Source organism: Podarcis tiliguerta (assembly GCF_965153285.1).
Source record: "Podarcis tiliguerta genome assembly, chromosome: 6".
Taxonomy (NCBI): Eukaryota; Metazoa; Chordata; class Lepidosauria; order Squamata; family Lacertidae; genus Podarcis; species Podarcis tiliguerta.
The window spans coordinates 13,672,122-13,681,729 of NC_139539.1; the positions used below are offsets into that span (position 1 = coordinate 13,672,122).

Here is a 9,608-nt window from a genome sequence, read left to right on the forward strand (position 1 = left end):
CCAGGAAGCGGCGCTCGAAAGTTCCGGCCGCGCGCCGGGCTCCGGAGGTAGGCGGGGAAGGAGGGAGAGAGGGGGAGCGGCGCCGGCCAAAGAGCTCGCGGTCGTAATGGTTCGCAAGCGAAACTTCCGGTTCCCGGTTTTTTTCGACAGGTAAGCCGGCTAGGCGACGCGTGGGACGAGAAGTAGGCGGGGAGGTTGTGGATGGCGCAGCCGGCAGAGTGTTGAGGGTCGTGAGTTCGAGACCCGTGAACTCCGAGTATAGGGCGGTGTATAAATTCAATTAATAATAATAATATTCCTGTATTGCAGCGGGTTGGACTATAGATGAGTGGAGTCCCTTGAGTGGACTAATAAGTAGACAAGTTCCTCATGGAAGCTGGACAGCTGTTGGTTGGTGGGTGGAAGCTGGAGGAGCTCTCACCTGTGCAATGCCCGCAGCAAGGTGGTGCCTGTGGATATGCAAGCGGGTTCCAGTTCACCTTCAGAAAAGCTGGTCAATAGGGAATGCTAGAAGAATACTGGAATGAAGTTATATGGTTTTAGCAGAAATGTTATTAAGAATTATGCAAAAACTGATTGTTAATGGGCTAAAGTGGAAAATTTAAAGTTAGACTGTGTTAAGATAAATTATAGAACAAAAAATTGAGAAAGAGGGAAAGGATTTGCTGAACCAGCTAATTTGAACTAGAATACAAAAAAGGGAGGTGCGAGGAAGTCGAGGAAACAAGCAAATGAAAGATAAAGTTATGAAATTTGGATGTGTTTTTAAATGTTTTTGTTTTTTCTTGTTGTTTGGTTGTACTGTTTTTTCTTTCTATTTTTGATGTATTGTTTGTTATTTTATTTTTTTTACCTTTTTTCTTTCTGTAACTATTAAACATCTAATAAATATTACTTAAAACAACAACAACAGAAAAGCTGGTCAATAGGAACTGGTGGATATTTGTGGACTGAATCTGGGGTAAAGGTAAAGGTAAAGATACCCTTGTCTGTACGGGCCAGTTGTGTCCGACTCTAGGGTTGCGTGCTCATCTCGCTCAAGAGGCCGTGAGCCGGCGCCGTCCGAAGACACTTCCAGGTCACGTGGCCAGCGTGACGAAGCTGCAGCTGGCGAGCCAGCACCAGCGCAGCACACAGAACGCCATTTACCTTCCCGCTATAAAGCAGTACCTATTTATCTACTTGCACTTAAGGGTGCTTTCGAACTGCTAGGTGGGCAGGAGCTGGGACCGAACGACGGGAGCTCACCCCGCTGCGGGGATTCGAACCGCCGACCATGCGATCAGCATGTCCTAGGCACTGAGTGAGGTTTTACCCACAGCGCCACCCGTGTCAATCTGGGGACATGACTGTAAATGAATGGGGGAGCAAATGTGGCCCCACTGGTGACCTTCATGGATGTTGACTGCCGCTTGTTCGTGAACAAGAGTTTTCGAATGTGGCCAAGGAGAAATGGTGTTTGCATGTGCTTGCATGTGACGCGTAAAAGGTGAAAAGGGGTTGTGCACGTGCGTGGAAGTTGGCAGGCTGAGTTTAGTGGAAGATGGGCAGGGTATAAATAAGAAAATTATTAAATTATTATGAAGTCTGTGGTGATGCTGCTGGAGAGCCTTTCCTATTCATTGTCTCTAGATCTGAAGCCAGGAGAGATTTTGCCAAGACCAGCCCATGGAAAGCGATGGCGAGAACTGCAGGGCTGAAGCAGGGCTGCTTGTGTTTCTAAATACCTCTACTGGTAGTAGCCATTCTGCCTTCAAAGGCAGGTAATGGGATACGACACACCTGTGTTCGTATCATGACACATGAAGGCTGGGCTGAGTGACAAATAAGAAATAAAAAAATAAATCATTGCTGAGGTGCCCCCATTTCTTTCTCACATGAACACACAGCGATGGTGTTGCAGCTTAATAACAACAGGGAACAATATCCAGTACCAGGGAAAATATACAAAGCGACCACACCAGACACGTACATTCATGCATCCCCTCATGCGTGCTCTCTCTCTCACACACTTCAAATATACATCTCTTTGTCTTTCTCAGACAAAGTGCATCTCACAAACCACACATACACAGATAACAAATTCAAAACTTTCTCAAAAGTGTACATCTCCCTCTTTCACATATATAGCCATCTGCAGGAATTTTTCGGGCACAGGGGTGGGGTGGGGGGGAGAGGGGCATGGAGAGAGTGGAGCTGGCTCAAAATTTTTTTGAGAGGAATGGTATACAGTATATGTATGTCTCACTTCAAAAGATTCCAGAAATGCTAGAAACTTTTTTGTTTTCAAATGAAAGCTGGGAATTATGGCTCCTGGGATATTTTTGCCTCTTTGATTAGTCCCAAACATAGTTCGTTGGTGCCCTAGGAAGGTGTTTGCAGGTGCCATGGCACCTTTGAGTGCTGGGTCGGCGATCCCTGCTGTAGTTCCTTAGGGCCAGGCAACTGTGTTGTTGTTGCTGTTTAGTCGTTTAGTCGTGTTCAACTCTTTGTGGCCCCATGGACCAGAGCACGCCAGGCACTCCTGTCTTCCACTGCCTCCTGCAGTTTGGTCAAACTCATGCTGGTAGCTTTGAGAACACTATCCAACCATCTCATCCTCTGTCGTCCCCTTCTCCTTGTGCCCTCCATCTTTCCCAACATCAGGGTCTTTTCCAGGGAGTCTTCTCTTCTCAGGAGGTGGCCAAAGTACTAGAGCCTCAGCTTCAGGTTCTGTCCTTCCAGTGAACACTCAGGGCTGATTTCCTGAAGAATGGAGAGGTTTGATCTTCTTGCAGTCCATGGGACTCTCAAGAGTCTCCTCCAGCACCATAATTCAAAAGCGTCAATTCTTCGGCGATCAGCCTTCTTTATGGTCCAGCTCTCACTTCCATACATCACTACTGGGAAAACCATAGCTTTAACTATATGGACCTTTATTGGCAAGGTGATGTCTCTGCTTTTTAAGATGCTGCCAGGCAACTGTACGCCAGAATAAATGCATATATGCTGCTGGTTTGATAAAAAAAGAGAGGTGCTGGAACACATACGCTGATAAAAATGTCGCGGGAACCAGCACAAAATGGCTGCCCGACCAGCAGCAAAAGAAGAGTACAAGTACTGTCACAAAAAAGTCTTCTGTGTGTGTTTGTATGTATGTATGTATGCCCCGTTACTTCACAAGTCTGTCTTCCTTTGGCTTGTTTGCAGCACAGACATGACTGTAGATGGTGCTATGCAATAATGAGCAGAGAACACAGGCCTCAGTATTAACAACACATATTCTGGGAGGCTATAGAAAAACCAGAGAGAAGATTGTGGCTTGCGTGTTGCCTAGCATGCGTTGACTTAACCTCACCAGGCACATCAGATTGATGTGATCTGCAGCTCTGTGTGGGGCAGCTACCCTTGGGCCTGCTGGGAATGAAGGAAGGTGAGGACAGGTGACCCCACCTAGGCCCGAAGTCACCCCCCCCAACCAGGCCTCAAAACTGTCCAAAATTCCTTTTGTCTTCTAAAAATCCACAGCTACAGCTTTTCTGTGGATTCTCACAAGATGCTGGTACATAGGCAAAATATTACTTTTTATCAGTACAAGAAGGCTTCAAAAAGCTAATGAATAGACTCTGTTCAAAGCAGGCCTGAGAACTGACTTTTATCTCATTCGGTTGCAACATCTTGGACATGCTGTACCACCAGGGCTCCTCGACGCCTTGGCTCTCACTCCCCTTTCCTGGGAAGGGTGCCAAGAGTCCAAGACAGCTTTCTGTTCATGCTCAGGGGAACTCAAGGCAGGACTCCTGAGGGAGGAAAAAGGGGAGGGAACTGGAATGGGAATATATACTCTGTGCACATGACTGTGAACTCGTGCATGCTTTTTCTGAGTTATCACACTTGCTCCTTCTACCAGTTCATGGATGGTAGAAATAAAGCTTTTTCTCCGAAACTATTCCTTGAGTGTCTGTTGACTCCCATTTTCCCTTTCCCAGGCGCAATATTTTTCCCACCCGAGGGCAAAGCCTCATAAGGCTACAGGGAAGCTCTGGGTGTGTGTGCAAAATGCTGCTGTTGGGTTGGGGGACAAGCACAGATTGTCTCCAACAAGAGCCATACAAGCAGTAGTGTCGGCCCAATTTTGTGGAGCTCCCTGCAGAGCTGAGGCTTCCTCTCTGTTGACAAAGACCTTTCTTTTTCAGCAGTCCTTCGAAGCAAGTTGTGCTTTAACTCTCTTACTTGTGGTTTTCATTTGTTTTTAAACACTGTACTATGATTTTACAGTGGTACCTCGGGTTACAGACGCTTCAGGTTACAGACTCCGCTAACCCAGAAATAGTACCTTGGGTTAAGAACTTTGCTTCAGGATGAAAACAGAAATTGTGCTCCGGCAGCAGCAGCAGGAGGCCCCATTAGCTAAAGTGGTGCTTCAGGTTAAGAACAGTTTCAGGTTAAGAACGGACCTCCAGAACGAATTAAGTTCTTCGGCTAGATCGGCCAATCTAACCGGAAGAGTCCACGACCAGAAGGAGGAGGAACACCACGAAGAATGGAATAAATTTAATGATTATTTAGTTAAATTTGTTAAGCTAAAATAACTGGAAATAGCGTCCAGATACTTAAAGGGCTTAGGATTGTATCTATGTTAACTGATAAAATAATAGGTTTAATACAAGAAGGAGAAGATTTAAAGATGTTGATGTTTAATTTAAAGGGTATTAAAATTGGGATTTGGAAAACCGTTATAAGGATATGCAATGAAATTCAACTAAGGGGAAACGAGGAAGTCGTTTTACAAAGTAAATAACTGTTATTTTCAATAAGGATATGATTTATGTTTGTTATGTTTTGTTTGTTTTATGTTTTTGTTTGTCATTGATATTGTAAAAACTAATACATTTTTTGCAAAAAAAAAAAAAAAAAGAACGAATTAAGTTCTTAACCTGAGGTACCACTGTACTGGTAAATGCGTCTCTCTGCATAAGGGTTGCAGCATTTTCTAACACACACAGGGCCAAAGCATTTTTGGGCTTTTTAGGCTAAAGCTAGCACCATGAATTGTACCTTGAAGGAGCAAGTCACCCATGCTAGGAGACAGGCTCTAAGTCTCTGCCTTTGGAACAGTCACAGAGGGCAGTCCCATGTGGGGCACATGCAGTAGTCTAGCTTTGAGTGTGCAAAGGCATGAATGCTAGCTTCCCGGCTTCAATGACACGTGGCTGGATGTAAGTGATGAATTTTAAGCAGGAAAGCTAGGACAGTTTCCAGTGAAGTTATAATGTTTGCGTCAGTGAGAAGAATAGGCTTAAACTCCTGTGCTTCCTCCGTTTGCTTCCTTTGATCCTGTCTTAATTAATAACTCTGACATCCGCGTTCTCTCAGAAGATTTATCTCTCTGCATCTGAATGTTTCTCCCTGCCAGCTAAATGAAACAAGTTGATTCATAAAGCAGTTAATGCACTCGAATGTGGTCTGATGTTCTTTCCAGCAATAACAGCTCTAATCGAGGAAGGATCTCTTTTCAGGCACTTGAGCAACAACCGCTTTAAAGATGTCTTTCCAAAGAAATTAATAGCTATTGCGCATTTAAAAGTAAAAATAACCAGTGAAATAACAAAGATATTTTTAAAGTTCAGAAACACTGCATAATGTATATTTTCTTCTTGGAACTTTAGTGGAAAGAAATAGCCTGACTCTGCTTTATATTAAATATCATTTCATCATTAATCATCTTCAGGGGAGAGTGATGGAAAAAATGGGCCACTGATTGGTGGCACTTCCCCCTGTGAGCAGCAGGGGGCAGGCAAGAGTAGCTCTCCAACTTGTTCGTTCTGCAAGCTTTTTATAGTAAAGCTAACAGATTTGTTTGTCTGGTGCATCACCAATATTCTCATTCCTGCCTAACGTGATGAATTGATTTTCAACAGGGTTTAACTTGCGTAGTAGGAACTAAAATCCGAAACATATTTATTCAGATTTGAGTTAGCTATACAAGAGGGGAAAGTAAGAAACAGTGTGACCTCCTTATGCAGGCCTGCTCAAAAGAAAACTCCATTGAATTAGATGGAGCTTTTCCTTCAGATAAGTGTATAGAGTGGCCGTGGGGAACCTGTGGCTTTCCAGATGTCCTTGGATCATAACTCCCACCTTTCCTGACCGCAGGCCATGCTGGCTGGGGCTGAGGGGAGCTGGAAGGCCGCACGACCCCCGCTGCTGGTGTATATAGGATCCCAGCCAAAATGAGGTAAACTTGAGTAAAATATGGTGGACAGCAGAGTGAATGGCTGCAATAAAAATATTATTAATGGCAGGGTTTAGTCAAGATTCTGTCACAGCTTCAGAAATTCGGGGTGAGGTAGCCAGGGTGAGAAAATCAAGGCCACGTTCGCACATTCCTTTGAAGCACTATGATATTGCTTTAAACAGCCATGGCTTCCCTAACGAAGAATCCTGGGACCTGTAGTTTGTTCAGGGCACTGAGAGTTCTTAGGAGACCTCCTTTCTTCTCCCATCGCTACAATTCTCAGACTGGATTAACCATCAATCCTTCTTCACGGGAAACACAGTGTAGCTCTGTGAGGGCTCGGGGTTCCCGATCCCTACCTAGCCCGTTCAGTCAACCTCTCCCCATGTAAACCAGCCCAGACTCGGCATCCATCATCAAAGGCCCTTCTTTGTGTACCATGTCATTACTGAGGAGGCAGGTTTAGTCGTTGTCTGAAGACTATCCCTGCCTCCGGGTCTGGTCTTGACCGGATGGATGCTGGAATCAACAAGGGAAACCCACATGACCTGAAGGTGTTGCTGTGTAATGCTAGGTCAATGATTCATAAGACCACTGCCATCCATGATTTGATCGTGGATGGAGGACTTGACCTGGCATGTGTAACAGAGACTTGGTTGGATGAAGCAGATGGGCCTGTTCTTGCCACTGCTTGTCCACCAGGTTTCTCTTACGCACAGCAAACCAGGTCATGTGGGCGCAGAGGGGGGGTTGCAGTGATTTTTAGGAAGTCACTAGCTTGCATCAGGCGTCCTGCTGGGAAGACCCAGTTCTCTGAGTGCATGTTCTGGAATTTGGGCAATAGGGGCAGTACAGGATTCCTTTTGGTGTACCAACCTCCCCGCTGCACTAAGGATTCCCTGTCTGAGCTGCTTCAGGTCGTGGCGGATGTTCTCCTGGAGACACCTAGTTTGGTTGTCCTAGGGGATTTTAACATCCATGCCAACACAACCTTACAAGGGGCCACTCAGGACTTCGTGGAAAGCATGGCCTCCATGGGGCTGTCCCTGAATAAGTTTGGCCCAACTCATAGTCACGGACATGCCGTAGACCTGGTGTTCACCTCTAGTGACGTGGGTGATCTGACACTAAGTGAAAGTGAAACAAAAGAAGTGCCATGGTCAGATCACTTCCTGGTGCAACTGGACTTCTCCGCGACCCTTCCCCTCTGCAGGGAGGGATTTTAAATAAAAATATGAACAGGACTCCTGTGTTTGCAGAATGCTGGGCCGGTTGGGTCTGCGCGTTAGACAGCCTCATGTGTCTTTCAACATTCCCCTCTCCAGCTGGGTCTCTCCTGCCAAGATGCAGCTTTGCGTAATTGCATATCTGACTTGTCTGAGAGGAGCCTAGTAGCTAGAAAGATCAGGGATTAATTAGTTACATGATGTCACTGCGCATTAAAGGGAACCAGAGCACGTTGGGAGGGGATGCTTTAAAAAAGTGCTTGTTATGACTGATTGAAGTCAGGTGCCAAGAGGCTGCTCTGGCTGAAGAAAGCAGAATGCCAAAACTCCCTCTGTCTGCAGGAGATTTCTGCTTTGAATGCAGCCGCTCTGAACTTAAAAAGCAAACCACATTTCCAGAAATGAAACAGGAGGGTGCAGGATGCGAGAGTGAGGTTTAAAGATACTGTGGCCGCCTCATTAGGTTTTTCTGCTCTCTCTGGGCACTTCTGCACCACCTGTTTACTGAGGACTCTTCCTGAGTCGTTTGCAGGGAGCTTAGACGGTGTTGGCTATTTAACAAGCATCCATACAGATTGCTTGCAGGGAGGTTAGACGATGTTGCACCAAAGCAAGAGTTATCTCACGTTTTCCTATCATTTTCCTTCTTGAGAAAAGCCTGGTCTTTGAGGGTTTGTTGTGCAAGACTTCTCAAATCAGCTATTATTGCCCAACCTGAATTAGGTGGTACGCAATTTGGATCCCACCCCGAAATAGCGGCAATCGGAAAGCCTGGTTTCCCTTGGATCGGCATTTGCATATCGCCGAAAGAAAGAAGAAATGCATTACCGAAAAGAGGGGGCAGGATTTGCATATCATTTCCCTTTTCTGTTAAGGGACACAGGTGGCGCTGTGGGTAAAACCTCAGTGCCTAGGACTTGCTGATCGTATGGTCGGCGGTTCGAATCCCCGTGGCGGGGTGAGCTCCCGTCATTCGGTCCCAGCTCCTGCCCACCTAGCAGTTCGAAAGCACCCTTAAGTGCAAGTAGATAAATAGGGACCGCTTACTAGCAGGAAGGTAAACGGCGTTTCCGTGTGCTGCGCTGGTGCTGGCTCGCCAGAGCAGCTTCATCACGCTGGCCACGTGACCCGGAAGTGTCTTCGGACGGCGCCGGCTCATGGCCTCTAGAGCGAGATGAGCACGCAACCCTAGAGTCAGACACGTACGGGCAGGGGTACCTTTACCTTTACCTTCCCTTTTCTGATTTAGAAATAATTGTCGTAATTTAAGTAGAAACACAGTGCATTTCCCCATAGTAGGGAAGAGTGTGTCCAGGTGACTTTTGGGTACCTAACTGCTCGGTCTGTTGTCCAGTTGCAGGTATAACCATTGTTGGGCAACTTTGAGGCCACTCCTGCTCTCCTTTCGTAGGGTTCTTTATTTTAAAATTGGACTTAAGACTGGGCAGCCCTTCCAAAAGAGGCCTGCCCTCTGTAATGTAAGGCACATGGTCACCCTCTAGAATGTATGACTTGTGGGAGCCATCACACATCAGGAGAAATGCGTGGGACAAGCTTTCAAGTGGTCCGTCTCCCGTCCCCCCCATTTTCTTCCATCTCCTTGATTCTCAACCGAAGCAGCTGTAAGTTTTGCTTTGTTTCCACGATTGGATGTGTGCTGATTTGGGCTGGTAGAATTTCAGGCAGAAGTAAACAAGCCACCCCAGCCTCTCCCTTTAGGCCAAGGGTTTCATATCCATATTCTAATATTATCTTGCCATTAATGATTTGGCTGCGAGTTGGATGTAGGGCAGGGGGTGGTTGACTTTGGCCAACCTAAATGGTCACTGCCGATTGCACTATATTGTGTCATCTGACTTACGAGGTGAGAGGTGACAGAGTGACATTAAGTGAAGGATTTGTCTGCCAATATGGTGACACTCGTTTCTAGGCCCGGGTGGAAAATATGATCTTTTCCTGTCCACAGGTTAAGTGGCAATGATTTGTGTGTCTCTGAGTAATGGGGGGAAAGAACAGCATGATAAATACTTCTGTGGTTCAAGAATTCAGGCTTCTCCCTCTTGACCATCAACTGAAAGCATCACTGCTGGTTTGAGAGAAAAAACTCAAGAAGCTACAGGATCGATATGGATTGTGGTTAACATTGTGTGTATGTGGAGTCAAAC

At 46.0% G+C, this 9,608-nt stretch overlaps 1 long non-coding RNA gene across 1 annotated transcript; it reads left to right on the plus strand.

The window, feature by feature from the left end:
• The first annotated feature begins 31 nt into the window (after positions 1–31).
• On the plus strand, positions 32–8,307 carry LOC310680441. Its single transcript, XR_014512760.1, has 3 exons — positions 32–150; positions 1,633–1,763; positions 8,096–8,307. It is a non-coding gene; the product is annotated as an uncharacterized lncRNA (long non-coding RNA).
• The last annotated feature ends 1,301 nt before the right edge of the window (positions 8,308–9,608 follow it).